Genomic DNA, 14,559 nt, shown 5'->3' on the forward strand with positions numbered 1-14,559 from the left:
ACAAAAGTGTTTAGGATCTTTTGTAGTGTTAGCTCTGCCGCATAGAGCGCGGGCAGAGAGAATCTGGCTTGAGGAGGGCAGTGGAGCAGGTGGGTTGTGTGACGCTCCCGCGAGTTGCCGCGCTTTCGGGGTTTGGCAGCAAGTAATTGCGCTCGACTTGCTATGATAGTTTCTGACACGGTGTCGCAGACGGGAAGCATTAGCTGGCGCACATCAAGAGTCCGTTTCGCCTGGTGACCGTGTCGAGAAGAAGGCGAGCCAACATCCAGCTTCTGCAACAGCGACGGCCGACAATGAGTGACTGTCGCCACCTCTTCGATCGACGGCTTCAAACATTCAATCAACCAACAAGGAAGACTGGAAGCACGTAAAGTTTTAGAACTGTATGGCAGACCTCAGCTTTTCAAACTGATCCATTTTCATAACTAAATTACAGCAACGTAGCATGAACCTTTGTTGCTCATTGTCCCAATTGCATTACCAAGCAGGGAACCTTCCTTTTCCGCAATGAACCCGAGTGTCGTTGGAATTCAAACGCCAGCATCATTCGATTTCACTGCCTTAATTTCAAAGTTCAGTTAAGGTATTCATAGCTGGCTACAATATTTAGATTACACGGTCACAAATTAAGAGTGCGAGTTTTGTTACCGTATTTTAGCTTACCTGTGACTGCTGCTCAGCTTGGTACGTACTAAATTTTACTATTGTTAATTGTTCAGAATCATTTAATTCAAGATCAAAGTTAAATCTCTTATTTCTAAATTGCGTAGATTCAAATAGCTTTTGAAATGATTGTTGAGGTAGTCCAAGACTAACCGTATTTTACTGAATTTCAATGTGCTTCAGAAAGAAAGCTCACTATTAACTTCAGTCACTAAATTAACTTTCGATTTTCCGGTTTTATTAATTCTTTTGCTAATTTAAGTCAGATTGTAGCGAAATTTATTACTTCTGACAAACTTTCAGTTTTCACACTACACGTGTCAACCTTCAGCTGCCACGCTTCTAGTGCTAATTATATATGTAATAACCTTTCTTTTTCAGTTACTATAGTAATTGTCCTTAGGACTGGCGACCGTAATTTCCCCCAAATCTCAAATATCTAATTACCGCTAGTTAATTGTTAACGTAACGACCGCACATTTACTTTCTTTATTAACTTTATCCCTTTTCAAAATTAATTTCCACCAGTCTCATTTGCATTTTTCCTTTCATTTAGATGTAACCGTTTCCTCCCTCTTTACCGACAAATTAACTTCGGTGACGATTGCTTTTCCTAAATTTCCGTTAGGTACATGCGGTTTAATTTTTCACTGTCATTAAGGTCGATAAGTGAGGGGGAGGTTACAAACGTTCCAGAGTACTCCAGAACACAGTAAAAATGAAGATTCAAAAACTCATAAAATGTTAGTATTTCACGCTCAGAAATACTCTTAAATCCACACAAGTATTCAACAGTACCCTAATTTCAAATAAAGTGCTCTTATCACTCACTTATTCATTTCTTTACAGGACACCGAGAACATTCCGAAACATTCGAAAATATTCGAGAACGTTAAAAAAAACTATGGAGCCTTTTAAAACATGCAAAACGTCCCTAGCGTTTCTCTGTTGTATTTCTTGGCGCCATAGAACTGACACACTAACCATTTTGTCAACGACAACGTTTCTGTGTTTGTTTACTCTGTAGTGCGATCATAAATGAATGTTTCACCTGCCAAACTGTAACCACTACTTCTTCTGCTTTGCACTTCTCGTACAGTAACGATTTGTTCACGCATGCCGCGCGGGGTTGCCGTGCGGTCTGAGGCGCCTTACCACGGTTCGCGCCTCTCCCCCCGTCGGAAATGATAATTAATCAAGACCATACGCTGTCGACAGGCGTTGATATACATCAACGGGGTCAGTTGAAAATGTGTGCCCCAACCGGACTCCAGCCCGGGATCTCCTGCTTAATTGGCAGACGCTCTATCCATCTGAGCCACCGAGGGCACAGAGGATAGTGCAACTGCAGGGATTTATCCCTTGCACGCTCCCCGTGAGACCCACAATCCCAACTTAATGTCCACACACTATATTTGTAGTGCCCCTGCCCCTACACTCATTACTCGCTGCAGTCAATCTGACCGAGTCCTGTAAGAGTTCGGGCAATGCGTGTGCATCCGCACAGAAGAAGGAGGTCATGCCAAAACATTTGCAAATATTGAAGAACGTTATAGAAAACTATGGAACTCTTTAAAGCGTGCAACACATTCCTAGCGTTTCTCTGTTGTATTTCTTGGCGCCGTAGCACAGACACACTATCCATTTTGCTTGAATACTGCTCACCAGTGTGGGACCCGTACCAGATAGTGTTGATAGAAGAGATAGAGAAGATCCAACGGAGAGCAGCGCGCTTCGTTACAGGATCATTTAGTAATCACGAAAGCGTTATGGAGATGATAGATAAACTCCAGTGGAAGACTCTGCAGGAGTGACGCTCAGTAGCTCGGTACGGGATTTTGTTGAAGTTTCGAGAATTCACCGAGGAGTCAAGCAGTATATTGCTCCCTCCTACGTATATCTCGCGAAGAGACCATGAGGATAAAATCAGAGAGATTAGAGCCCACACAGAGGCATACCGACAGTCTTTGTTTCCACGAACAATACGAGACTGGAATAGAAGGGAGAACTGATAGAGGTACTCAAGGTACCCTCCGCCACACACCGTCAGGTGGCTTGCGGAGTATTGATGTAGATGCAGATGTAGATGGCCGGTTAGCCTGAACTATATATGGAGATGGTATACCATCTCCATATACCCCCCGTCGGAGGTTCGAGTCCTCTCTCGGGCATGGGTGTGTGTTGTCCGTAGCGTAAGTCACTTTAAGTTAGATAAAGTAGTGTGTAAGCCTAGGGAGCGATGACCTGAGCAGTTTGGTCTCATAGGAACTTACCATAAATTTCAAATTTTGTTCACTCGCTCGCGATCGTTGTCTTTCACGAGCTTCACTCATTGTAGCTCCACGTGTTCCCAGAGCGATTTCTCTACATATCCTTGCTGAGAGTCTCACTCTATCCTCTTCTCTATTTTCCACCCTTTGTGCATCGCTCAAGTTTTCACTCAGCTTGTTAATTATTTTCCGCTGTGAATCTGAAATTGATCCTCTCGCTTCTCATCTGTTTCATTTCTTTGATGTTCTCTCCATTTCCTTCTTTTCAATTCACCACTGCTGAGATCGCCCCCTCTCTCACGTTACGGCACCTTGTTAAGCGTTAATGTTACTAAACACACTAAATTGCCTCTTACGAGGGTTACTGCAGTGAAAATCAGATGAAATTTTGCGCAGATGTGTTGCGCAGTCTCTCCAGTATGCCCATCGATCGCGTCACACAGATGTCTGGAACAACAGTGTCTCCCTCCACGTGTGAGGCGTCTGCTGAGGGCTTTCGCCTGAATTCATGCAACCCCGCATAACCTAAATCTCACCCGTTTCCTTTTTCGTGACAGTGCGGCTCGGCTTCACACTGCCAGTGTAACAACGACGATCCTGCAGCGTCTTCGATGAGAAGTGTTTCACAGCCCAAACTTGGCTCTCTCCGCTGTTCATGTCTTTGCCGTCATGAACCGCTGACTACGAGGACACCATTTTGGCACAGGCAGCGAGCTGCTGACCAGCTTGGTGAAGTGTGTGAAAGCACAGGCATCGACCTTCTATGACGAGGACATTGGAAAGTTGGTACAACGCTACGACAGATGTCTCAGTCAGAGCGGCGACTGTGTGAAGAAGTAGGTGGAAGGTGTAGCCAACTCTGACAAATAACACGTTTTTGATTTTCGCTGTGATTTCCATTTCGCGATCGATCTGTGTTGAAAATTAAAGTAGTCCTTGTAATACACTATTCACTACCTTAAGCAATTCACATCCTCTTAAATATATTTCACTTTCTGTCACTTTCACTTTTCCGTGATCTGCTCTAGTCGATTTCCAAAAGTATCAAGAGGCATGTGTCTCACCATAGCCTACATATACCCCTCTGAGGTAGAACGTATCCCCACCACAAAACAGGATAACAGATTATTAGAGGACATTCTCAAACATCCTGGAACAATCTAGAACATAACGGAAAATCCCTGAAGGGTCTGGAACATTCTACAGTATTCTCAAACCTTCTGGAAGGTTACATAACACTGTGGAACATTCTACAACATATTCAACATCCTCGAACTTTCGTTGCTTGGTTTCAGTGTCTTTATGATCCGTTTAAGTGTCTAATCTCTACGTCTGTAGACTCACCTTGTTCGACTTCACGTTACTTTTCTAAGAATTCGTTTTTATTTCTTTCTTACCTAGCATAAATTTCTTCTACATATGCCTTCACTTCTGTAGTAGTCTGCATGTCCTTAGTGAATATACATTTCAGCCCTTCGTATAGTCAATACTTTCCTCTTTTCAAAAAAAAAATGGCTCTGAGCACTATGGAACTTAACATCTATGGTCATCAGTCCCCTAGAACTCAGAACTACTTAAACCTAACTAACCTAAGGACATTACACAACACCCAGTCATCACGAAGCGGAGAAAATCCCTGACCCCCCGGGAATCGAACCCGAGAACCCGGGTGTGGGAAGCGAGAACGCTACCGCACGACCACGAGCTGCGGACTTCCTCTTTTCATTCCTAAATATAAATATAATTACATTGAGTAGGTCCATTCACTGTTACGTTTCATCTACTTCCTTACATCGAATCTGAGTTTTTATTTCATTTTTTCCCTTATTCACATAGCGAAGAATCATTTATCTGTGACTTCTGCGTTCTTTTTGCTCCCTGTCTCTCTTAGCAAATTAACACTCTGGGTCATGCGATTCCACCATGTCGCTGCACCCAGGACGTGTATGCTGTCTTATCTTCCTTCTCGATACAGGTATTCCTTTCTTCACTAACCATTTTCTTCTTTAACTCCTACAAAATTTGGAAATTTGTAGTAAGGGCTTATGGAACCAAACTACTTAGGTCATCGGCCCCGAAGCCTAACCTAACTTAAACTAACTTACGCTATGGACAACACACACACCCATGCCCGAGGGAGACTCGAACCTCCAATGGGGGGAGCCGCACGGCACGTGACAAGGCGCCCTAGACCGAGAGGCCAACTCCCACCAACATTTTATTTTAAGTTAAATGTTTCGGGAAGGCATATATATTCGTCTGCCATATACTAGAATTCAAAACTTGATAAATAGGTTACCCTTCTCCTCGAATGACCAGAGGCAGTTTGCCGCGCTAATGCTCCACGCTCTTCAGCAAAGGTCGCTGTCACAACTCAAAAGAGCACCATTCTCAAGGTGTAGTGTCAACGGCCCAGCTCTGCCTAAGAGAGGCTTTAATTTACTGGTCTATCGCTCAGGGCCCAAACGCTGCCACAAAGGAAAAAAAGCAAAGGAAAGCCATTATTCGACCTAGCACCTGTATCGCTAGACGTATTGCTGTCTCTGAATGTTCAAGTGCAATTACCAAATGACGTTTGCAAATGAGACCGCCATTAGCGTCTGACACATGGCCCATAATAAAATACTTCATTCAGCTGCTGTCCCACGCTACATAATCAACCTTTGCGTCAAGCAATATCTATTGCTCAACAGCATGTCTGATTGGTTTGTCACGTGTAGTTGTAGGCTAGAAAGTTCCCTAGAGGCTCGACCGTTTACATCGGATAGCTCTTCATTATTCCTACTCATTGGATACCTTTCCTTATAGTAATATTAGCATTGCGACAGCGATTAGTGCGTTCGGAACGGAGTGTCACCTCTCCGTTGTTCAAGGCGAGAGAGGGAAAAATTCTGTGAAATGCAAAACCAAACAGACCCATTAGTGGAATGAGCACAAAACCTGAACTAACGACGCACTGAGGTATGAGGTGTGGCGTGATGAGTCGCCGTTTTACACCTGTCTGCAGGCCGCGTGTGCGTACGGGGATCGTGCGGTGGTGTTCTCGCTTCCCACGCCCGGGTTCCCGGGTTCGATTCCCGGCGGGGTTGGGGATTTTCTCTGCCTCGTGATGACTGGGTGTTGTGTGATGTCCTTAGGTTAGTTAGGTTTAAGTAGTTCTAAGTTCTAGGGGACTGATGACCATAGATGTTAAGTCCCATAGTGCTCAGAGCCATTTTTTTTGCGTACGGGGAACGTCAGGGCATGTTTCCTGTACAAGCTGTATTCTTGCTAGAGTGAAGCCTGGCAAAGGTCATTTAATTTCTTTGCAGATCATATCGTATCATTCACTGACTTCTGCGTCCATGGTCCCACTCAAAGGAAGATAACCGACTTCATTGCAAAATCCTATTAATTCAGTGGTACAGGCATTGTTGGCAGTAATAGGCTGCAACTTTCGTTGTAGGACCATGATCCAATCTGCTGAATTGCTGGAACAATCGCTGAAATGGTCCCCGCTTATTCCCAGATGAGTATCAAATCCACCCAGAAATCTACCCACCTTCCCACCTCTAACGGAAAGCTCTGTTTTCTTTCTTCTCTCTACCCCGAACTCTTCCCTTCCTCCCCGACAGCTTGGCGGGGAGTCTCTTCTTTCCTCCACAGACTTTCCGAAATACAATCTCACGATAACCTCATTTGTTTTTGAGATCAACGATTTCTTTTCTTTAGCCTCCACTCGTTACTGTTAGTTTGAAATCGTGTAACAGTATCATCATCAACAATACCAAAGAAATTGAAATATATTTGTAGTATATGTGGTAACAACAATATCGGCGTCTATGTTTTAAGAAAAATTCAGTCGTCAACATTTTAACTTATAAACCATTTGTAATTTAGTTACTTTTTAAAGATTTGTTTAAATAACTTTCATATATACTTGTGACCATCAAAACTGCAACAGCATCAAGCCATCATGGAGTAAATCCCATACGGACAAATCTGTTGCGACTTTGTCTGATATTGCTCGTACCGTAGGCAGTTCGACTACGCACAGCCCTACTTAAAAAAGAATTGCTCGATGTAGTCATGGAGTCGAGCCGCGAACGTCTGCTTTCATGCCTGCATCTGATTCGCTGTAAACAGTAACCTGTAGCTGTGCTCCTGCACTCAAATAATCTATGCATTGGCTAGCGTTACGAGTTAATAAAATACACGGAAATGCGAAATAAAGATAAATGAATAATCTAATAAAGAGGGTTACGTCCTAGCGTCTATAATTGCCGCAGACGACAGAGATTTATTTTGGACAATGTTTATTCGAGAAAGGACACCTCAAATAAACGGGAAGTGGTCCTACGATATTCAATTAAAATACAGACAGAAATGCCCTTATCGAATGCACTAAAGTTACGTTGAGAGCGTTATGAGAATGGTAGCAAAATCCCCAAACTAAATAGTCAACATGCGCGAAAACTAAGTCCATTTCGTGATCCTATGATTATAATCCCTCTCATGAACCATGGACCTTGCCGTTGGTGGGGAGGCTTGCGTGCCTCAGCGATACAGATGGCCATACCGTAGGGGCAACCACAACGGAGGGGTATCTGTTGAGAGGCCAGACAAACATGTGGTTCCTGAAGAGGGGCAGCAGCCTTTTCAGTAGTTGCAGGGGCAACAGTCTGGATGATTGACTGATCTGGCCTTGTAACTTTAACCAAAACGGCCTTGCTGTTCTGGTACTGCGAACGGCTGAAAGCAAGGGGAAACTACAGCCGTAATTTTTCCCGAGGACATGCAGCTTTACTGTATGATTAAATGATGATGGCGTCCTCTTGGGTAAAATATTCCGGAGGTAAAATAGTCCCCCATTCGGATCTCCGGGCGGGGACTACTCAAGAGGACATCGTTATCAGGAGAAAGAAAACTGGCATTCTACGGATCGGAGCGTGGAATGTCAGATCCCTTAATCGGGCAGGTAAGTTAGAAAATTTAAAAAGGGAAATGGATAGGTTAAAGTTAGATATAGTGGGAATTAGTGAAGTTCGGTGGCTGGAGGAACAAGACTTTTGGTCAGGTGATTACAGGGTTATAAATACAAAATCAAATAGGGGTAATGCAGGAGTAGGTTTAATAATGAATAAAAAAATAGGAGTGCGGGTTAGCTACTACAAACAGCATAGTGAACGCATTATTGTGGCCAAGATAGACACAAAGCCCATGCCTACTACAGTAGTACAAGTTTATATGCCAACTAGCTCTGCAGATGATGAAGAAATTGATGAAATGTATGACGAGATAAAAGAAATTATTCAGGTAGCGAAGGGAGAGAAAATTTAATAGTCATGGGTGACTGGAATTCGTCAGTAGGAAAAGGGAGAGAAGGAAACATAGTAGGTGAATATGGATTGGGGGGAAGAAATGAAAGAGGAAGCCGCCTGGTAGAACTTTGCACAGAGCATAACTTAATCATAGCTATCACTTGGTTCAAGAATCATGAAAGAAGGTTGTATACGTGGAAGAATCCTGGAGATACTAAAAGGTATCAGATAGATTACATAATGGTAAGACAGAGATTTAGGAACCAGGTTTTAAATTGTAAGACATTTCCAGGAGCAGATGTGGATTCTGACCACAATCTATTGTTTATGAACTGCAGATTGAAACTGAAGAAACTGCAAAAAGGCGGCAATTTAAGGAGATGGGACCTGGATAAATTGAAAGAACCAGAGGTTGTAGAGAGTTTCAGGGAGGGCATAAGGGAACAATTGGCAGGAATGGGGGAAAGAAATACAGTAGAAGAAGAATGGGTAGCTCTGAGGGATGAAGTAGTGAAGGCAGCAGACGATCAAGTAGGTAAAAAGACGAGGGCTAATAGAAATCCTTGGGTAACAGAAGAAATATTGAATTTAATTGATGAAAGGAGAAAATTTAAAAATGCAGTAAATGAAGCAGGCAAAAAGGAATACAAACGTCTCAAAAATGATATCGACAGGAAGTGCAAAATGGCTAAGCAGGGATGGCTAGAGGACAAATGTAAGGATGTAGAGGCTTGTCTCACTAGGGGTAAGATAGATACTGCCTACAGGAAAATTAAAGAGACCTTTGGAGAGAAGAGAACCACTTGTATGAATATCAAGAGCTCAGATGGCAACCCAGTTCTAAGCAAAGAAGGGAAGGCAGAAAGGTGGAAGGAGTATATAGAGGGTTTATACAAGGGCGATGTACTTGAGTACAATATTATGGAAATGGAAGAGGATGTAGATGAAGTTGAAATGGGAGATAAGATACTGCGTGAAGAGTTTGACAGAGCACTGAAAGACCTGAGTCGAAACAAGGCCCCGGGAGTAGACAACATTCCATTAGAACTACTGATGGCCTTGGGAGAGTCAGTCATGACAAAACTCTACCATCTGGTGAGCAAGATGTATGAGACAGGCGAAATACCCACAGACTTCAAGAAGAATATAATAATTCCAATCCCAAAGAAAGCAGGTGTTGACAGATGTGAAAATTACCGAACTATCAGTTTAATAAGTCACAGCTGCAAAATACTAACGCGAATTCTTTACAGACGAATGAAAAAACTGGTAGAAGCGGACCTCGGGGAAGATCAGTTTGGATTCCGTAGAAATGTTGGAACACGTGAGGCAATACTAACCTTACGACTTATCTTAGAAGAAAGATTAAGAAAAGGCAAACCTACGTTTCTAGCATTTGTAGACTTAGAGAAAGCTTTTGACAACGTTAACTGGAATACTCTCTTTCAAATTCTGAAGGTGGCAGGGGTAAAATACAGGGAGCGAGAGGCTATTTACAATTTGTACAGAAACCAGATGGCAGTTATAAGAGTCGAGGGGCATGAAAGGGAAGCAGAGGTTGGGAAAGGAGTGAGACAGGGTTGTAGCCTCTCCCCGATGTTATTCAATCTGTATATTGAGCAAGCAGTAAAGGAAACAAAAGAAAAATTCGGAGTAGGTATTAAAATTCATGGAGAAGAAGTAAAAACTTTGAGGTTTGCCGATGACATTGTAATTCTGTCAGTGACAGCAAAGGACTTGGAAGAGCAGTTGAACGGAATGGATGGTGTCTTGAAGGGAGGATATAAGATGAACATCAACAAAAGCAAAACGAGGATAATGGAATGTAGTCGAATTAAGTCGGGTGATGCTGAGGGGATTAGATTAGGAAATGAGACACTTAAAGTAGTAAAGGAGTGTTGCTATTTAGGGAGTAAAATAACTGATGATGGTCGAAGTAAAGAGGATATCAAATGTAGACTGGCAATGGCAAGGAAAGCATTTCTGAAGAAGAGAAATTTGTTAACATCGAGTATAGATTTAAGTGTCAGGAAGTCGTTTCTGAAAGTATTTGTATGGAGTGTAGCCATGTATGGAAGTGAAATATGGACGATAACCAGTTTGGACAAGAAGAGAATAGAAGCTTTCGAAATGTGGTGCTACAGAAGAATGCTGAAGATAAGGTGGGTAGATCACGTAACTAATGAGGAGGTATTGAATAGGATTGGGGAGAAGAGAAGTTTGTGGCACAACTTGACTAGAAGAAGGGATCGGTTGGTAGGACATGTTCTGAGGCATCAAGGGATCACAAATTTAGCATTGGAGGGCAGCGTGGAGGGTAAAAATCGTAGAGGGAGACCAAGAGATCAATACACTAAGCAAGCAGATTCAGAAGGATGTAGGTTGCAGTAGGTACTGGGAGATGAAGCAGCTTGCACAGGATAGAGTAGCGTGGAGAGCTGCATCAAACCAGTCTCAGGACTGAAGACCACAACAACAACAACATGATTATAATATCAATGAGTCACTGTTGGAATCGGCCAACTCATACCAATACGCGGGTTTAACACTTTATAGGGATACGAAATGAAATGATCACATAGGTTCAGACGTGGGTAAAGCAAGTGGTAGACTTCGGTTTATTGGTAGAGTACTGGGGAAGTGCAATCAGTCTACTAAAGAGACTGCTTACAAATCACCCATGCGGCCCATCCTAGAATATTGCTAAAGTGTATGGGACCCGTGTCAGGTAGGACTAACAGGAGATATTGAACGTATACAGAGAAAGGCAGCACCAATAGTCACAGGTTTCTTTAATCCAGAGGAAATGCTGAAGGAACTGAAATGACAGATTCTTGTAGACCGACGTAAACTATCCCGAGAAAGTCTATTAACAAAGTTTCAAGAATCGGCTTTAAATTATTACTCTAGAAACATATTACAACCCGCCACGTATGGCTCACATACGGATCGTGAGGATAAGATTAGCATAATTACTGCACGCACAGAGGCATTCGAATAATCATTCTTCCCGCGCTGCACACGTGCATGGAACAGGAAGAAACACAAATAACTGGTAAAATGGGACGTACCCTCTGCCATGCACCTCACCGTGGTTTTCAAAGTATCGATGTAGATGTAGATCACAATACACGAAATATTCATCAGCTCATAACAGTTCAGAAGAACAGAACATGATGGTTCACAAATTAATACACGCGGTACAGATAATAGTGACTCATATTCTGTCTATCCTCAGTTCCGTGATACGAGCGCAAGAGGTTCTGATCTGGAGCACATTCAGACCCCTCGAAATACGAAGTCCCTTCAGAAGTTAAAGTATGACAGCAGCCGCTCACCGTCCAGAATCAATCACCTAGACGACGTCACTCTAGACAGGTCTGCCTCCTTCCAGAACTCCAGTAAAAGTGTCCAGCATCGCTCTCTCGAACTCCTCACTCGAGAAGTCCCACTCTCCGTTTGATCCCAGCAGTGTTCCGCCTCTGTCCAAGTCTTATTAGCTCAGGGCCATCTGCACGAATAATAGTTTGTGGCGGTTGCACCTGCTTTATATATTTCCTCGCTTTTTGTCCACGGTGTCGACGTAGTGCATTGCTAAACTGGCTGAAAGATATGGGTTGTGGATTCCGACACGGACTACTGTAAATTATGTAGCCGATAGGTGCCCAGCCGTGTGTCACAGTCCTTTAATTTTCACTTTGCACAACCCCCAATATTACACAGTTATATGGCTAGTGCACTATTATTTACCCTTTCAATAAACCTCATCAATAGCTAGCAGGCGAAACTCGACATACTGTTACCATAGTTTCTTGTTGAACATCTACGAGCAGTAAAACCTAGCCACAAACTTCACAGTTCTTGAAGAATAATCAGGTACGTATGGTGCAGACACTGTCACTGTTTTCACACACAGCGTAAATGCTTAATACTTATTCCACAGTTAATTTGAAGCATTGTTTTTGTTCTAACCAGCAAAGGTTACTCGTCGTAAAATCGGCCGTGGACTGACAGACTCGTGAACAAAAATCGGGCCTTTATATATCATCACAATAATCGGTATTGAAAATACACATTGTAGGAAGTTAATTTCACAGAAATTACAGTTAAAACTTAACTCATTAAATTGTTAAATTTACAGAAATTACAGTTAAAACTTAATTCATTAAATTAACTGAAAACATTGAAAAATTGGTTCTTTTTAACAGTTTCTCCTTCTGCAAGGGTTAAGTTAAATTATTTGCTTAAATCGTGAAATGAACAAATATAGTTACGTAAACAATACTTTTGACAAAACGTTAATTACTCTGGAATTAATGAAGGGCTGGTTTTGCTAACATGTTCTTGAATAGAGCTAAATAGATACTTTAAGATTACTAGTAAATCGTCTTCCAAATGTTTACAATTATTGTAGAATTTATACTTGTTTATATGTCAACAATAGAATTTAGGTTACGAAACAAACACTTATTCCACCAGGTAACAAACGATACTAACTAGGAATAGTCGAAATAAATTAGAAAATTTATTACATACATAAAATTAAGCACGAAATTAGATCTGGTGTTATTTTCTTTTAAAACTAAGGGCCAACCTTCCTCTTGTATGAAAATGCAGATTATATTCATGTATGTTAACGGTACTTAATTCAAAAACGAAAAAATGAATTTTAAGGAGGCAGATGGTAAAACAAGAGGTTAAGTAAAAATATCCCAGCTTGCTTCGTCAAGCTCTATAGACATGACGTAATGACCGCTTTCCCGCTCTAAACTAAAATATTACAACAATATTTAAATAAAAGAAATGTTATAAGCATTCGGTTACATTCAGATTATTTACAAGAATTATGGGTAATAGGTGGTTCATATAAGCCAGAATTCTTGCGCAAGTACGCTCACATTAAATGAGTACAAATTAGCCCTAAATATTATTTAAACAATTATTTATGCCTCCTTAGCTGTTGCGTCGTTTGATTCTCGTTTCAGTTGTGGTGTCCGCTAACACATGCGATGACCAGTATTAAATTAGCACAGCGTTTTAATAGCACTTGCAATCAACATTTAATTAGTGTTACTGGCAAAGCAGTAAACTGTTCCTTAAATACACAAGTGTGACAAAATGTGAGGCATTCATGCTGTATTCATTTGCTGTATAAATGTGGAGAATAGGATGTTCTGAAAAACATTTGCATAATGAAAGCGATATTAAAGACATCGTAAATCAATAAATAAAATACATAAAGATATGTAGCTTTCATGGACTGTAGCTACAGTGCATTGCTATCATTTGAGTTCAAGGTTGTTGAAATCGCTTGAAGCGCTTAAAAGTTGTTCATTAAGAGGTTTATTGTGTAAATGTTTATTAGCTGTGAGATATTAACTTCTGTCGTTTTAAAGATACTGAAATGTTGAGATCTCTCAGCCAATGAGAACATCTCGCCGTCGTGTAGCTCCCAGAGTCAGTTGACACACAACTTTTCTTATTGTGATAGCGCATTATAATGGATAAAAAATTATGCTATATCTACAGGTATGAATTAAAAAACATCTTCAGTCACAACTTTTCGTGTTTCATCAAGTACACGATGCGTTTCGGACCCTGTGAGTCCATCATCAGGTGTAATTTGTCTTAATACATGCTTTATTTTTTTTCTTGAATGAGGTGAAAAGCATAATCCTGTCACGAAAAGGTTTAATGTTAGGTTATGAATTTCGTAAATCAAATGAGGAAAATATGTGGAAATAGTAGAAAAGATGACAGTGTAAACTTACCACATAATCCAAGAAAAGCGTTTTTAAAGTTTTAGCACCAGGAAACATTCTTTTCTCCACCGTTTTCGTACATGTCACTTCATTCAAGAGGCACATTTGCACACACATGCTTATAAACACTTCACAGATGTTTTTGTTCATGGTGTTGTCAAAGATGAACTTATTCGTAGTGCTAATGATATAACTATTAAAAAATTCACATATGCAGTAAATAACTTTAGAATAGGTCTTTAAAATTACTGAAATACCTGCGGCTTGCGAAGTCTGTCTGTTCATTTAACATACACTCCTGGAAATGGAAAAAGAACACATTGACACCGGTGTGTCAGACCCACCATACTTGCTCCGGACACTGCGAGAGGGCTGTACAAGCAATGATCACACGCACGGCACAGCGGACACACCAGGAACCGCGGTGTTGGCCGTCGAATGGCGCTAGCTGCGCAGCATTTGTGCACCGCCGCCGTCAGTGTCAGCCAGTTTGCCATGGCATACGGAGCTCCATCGCAGTCTTTAACACTGGTAGCATGCCGCGACAGCGTGGACGTGAACCGT

Source organism: Schistocerca piceifrons, chromosome 8 (assembly GCF_021461385.2).
Source record: "Schistocerca piceifrons isolate TAMUIC-IGC-003096 chromosome 8, iqSchPice1.1, whole genome shotgun sequence".
Taxonomy (NCBI): Eukaryota; Metazoa; Arthropoda; class Insecta; order Orthoptera; family Acrididae; genus Schistocerca; species Schistocerca piceifrons.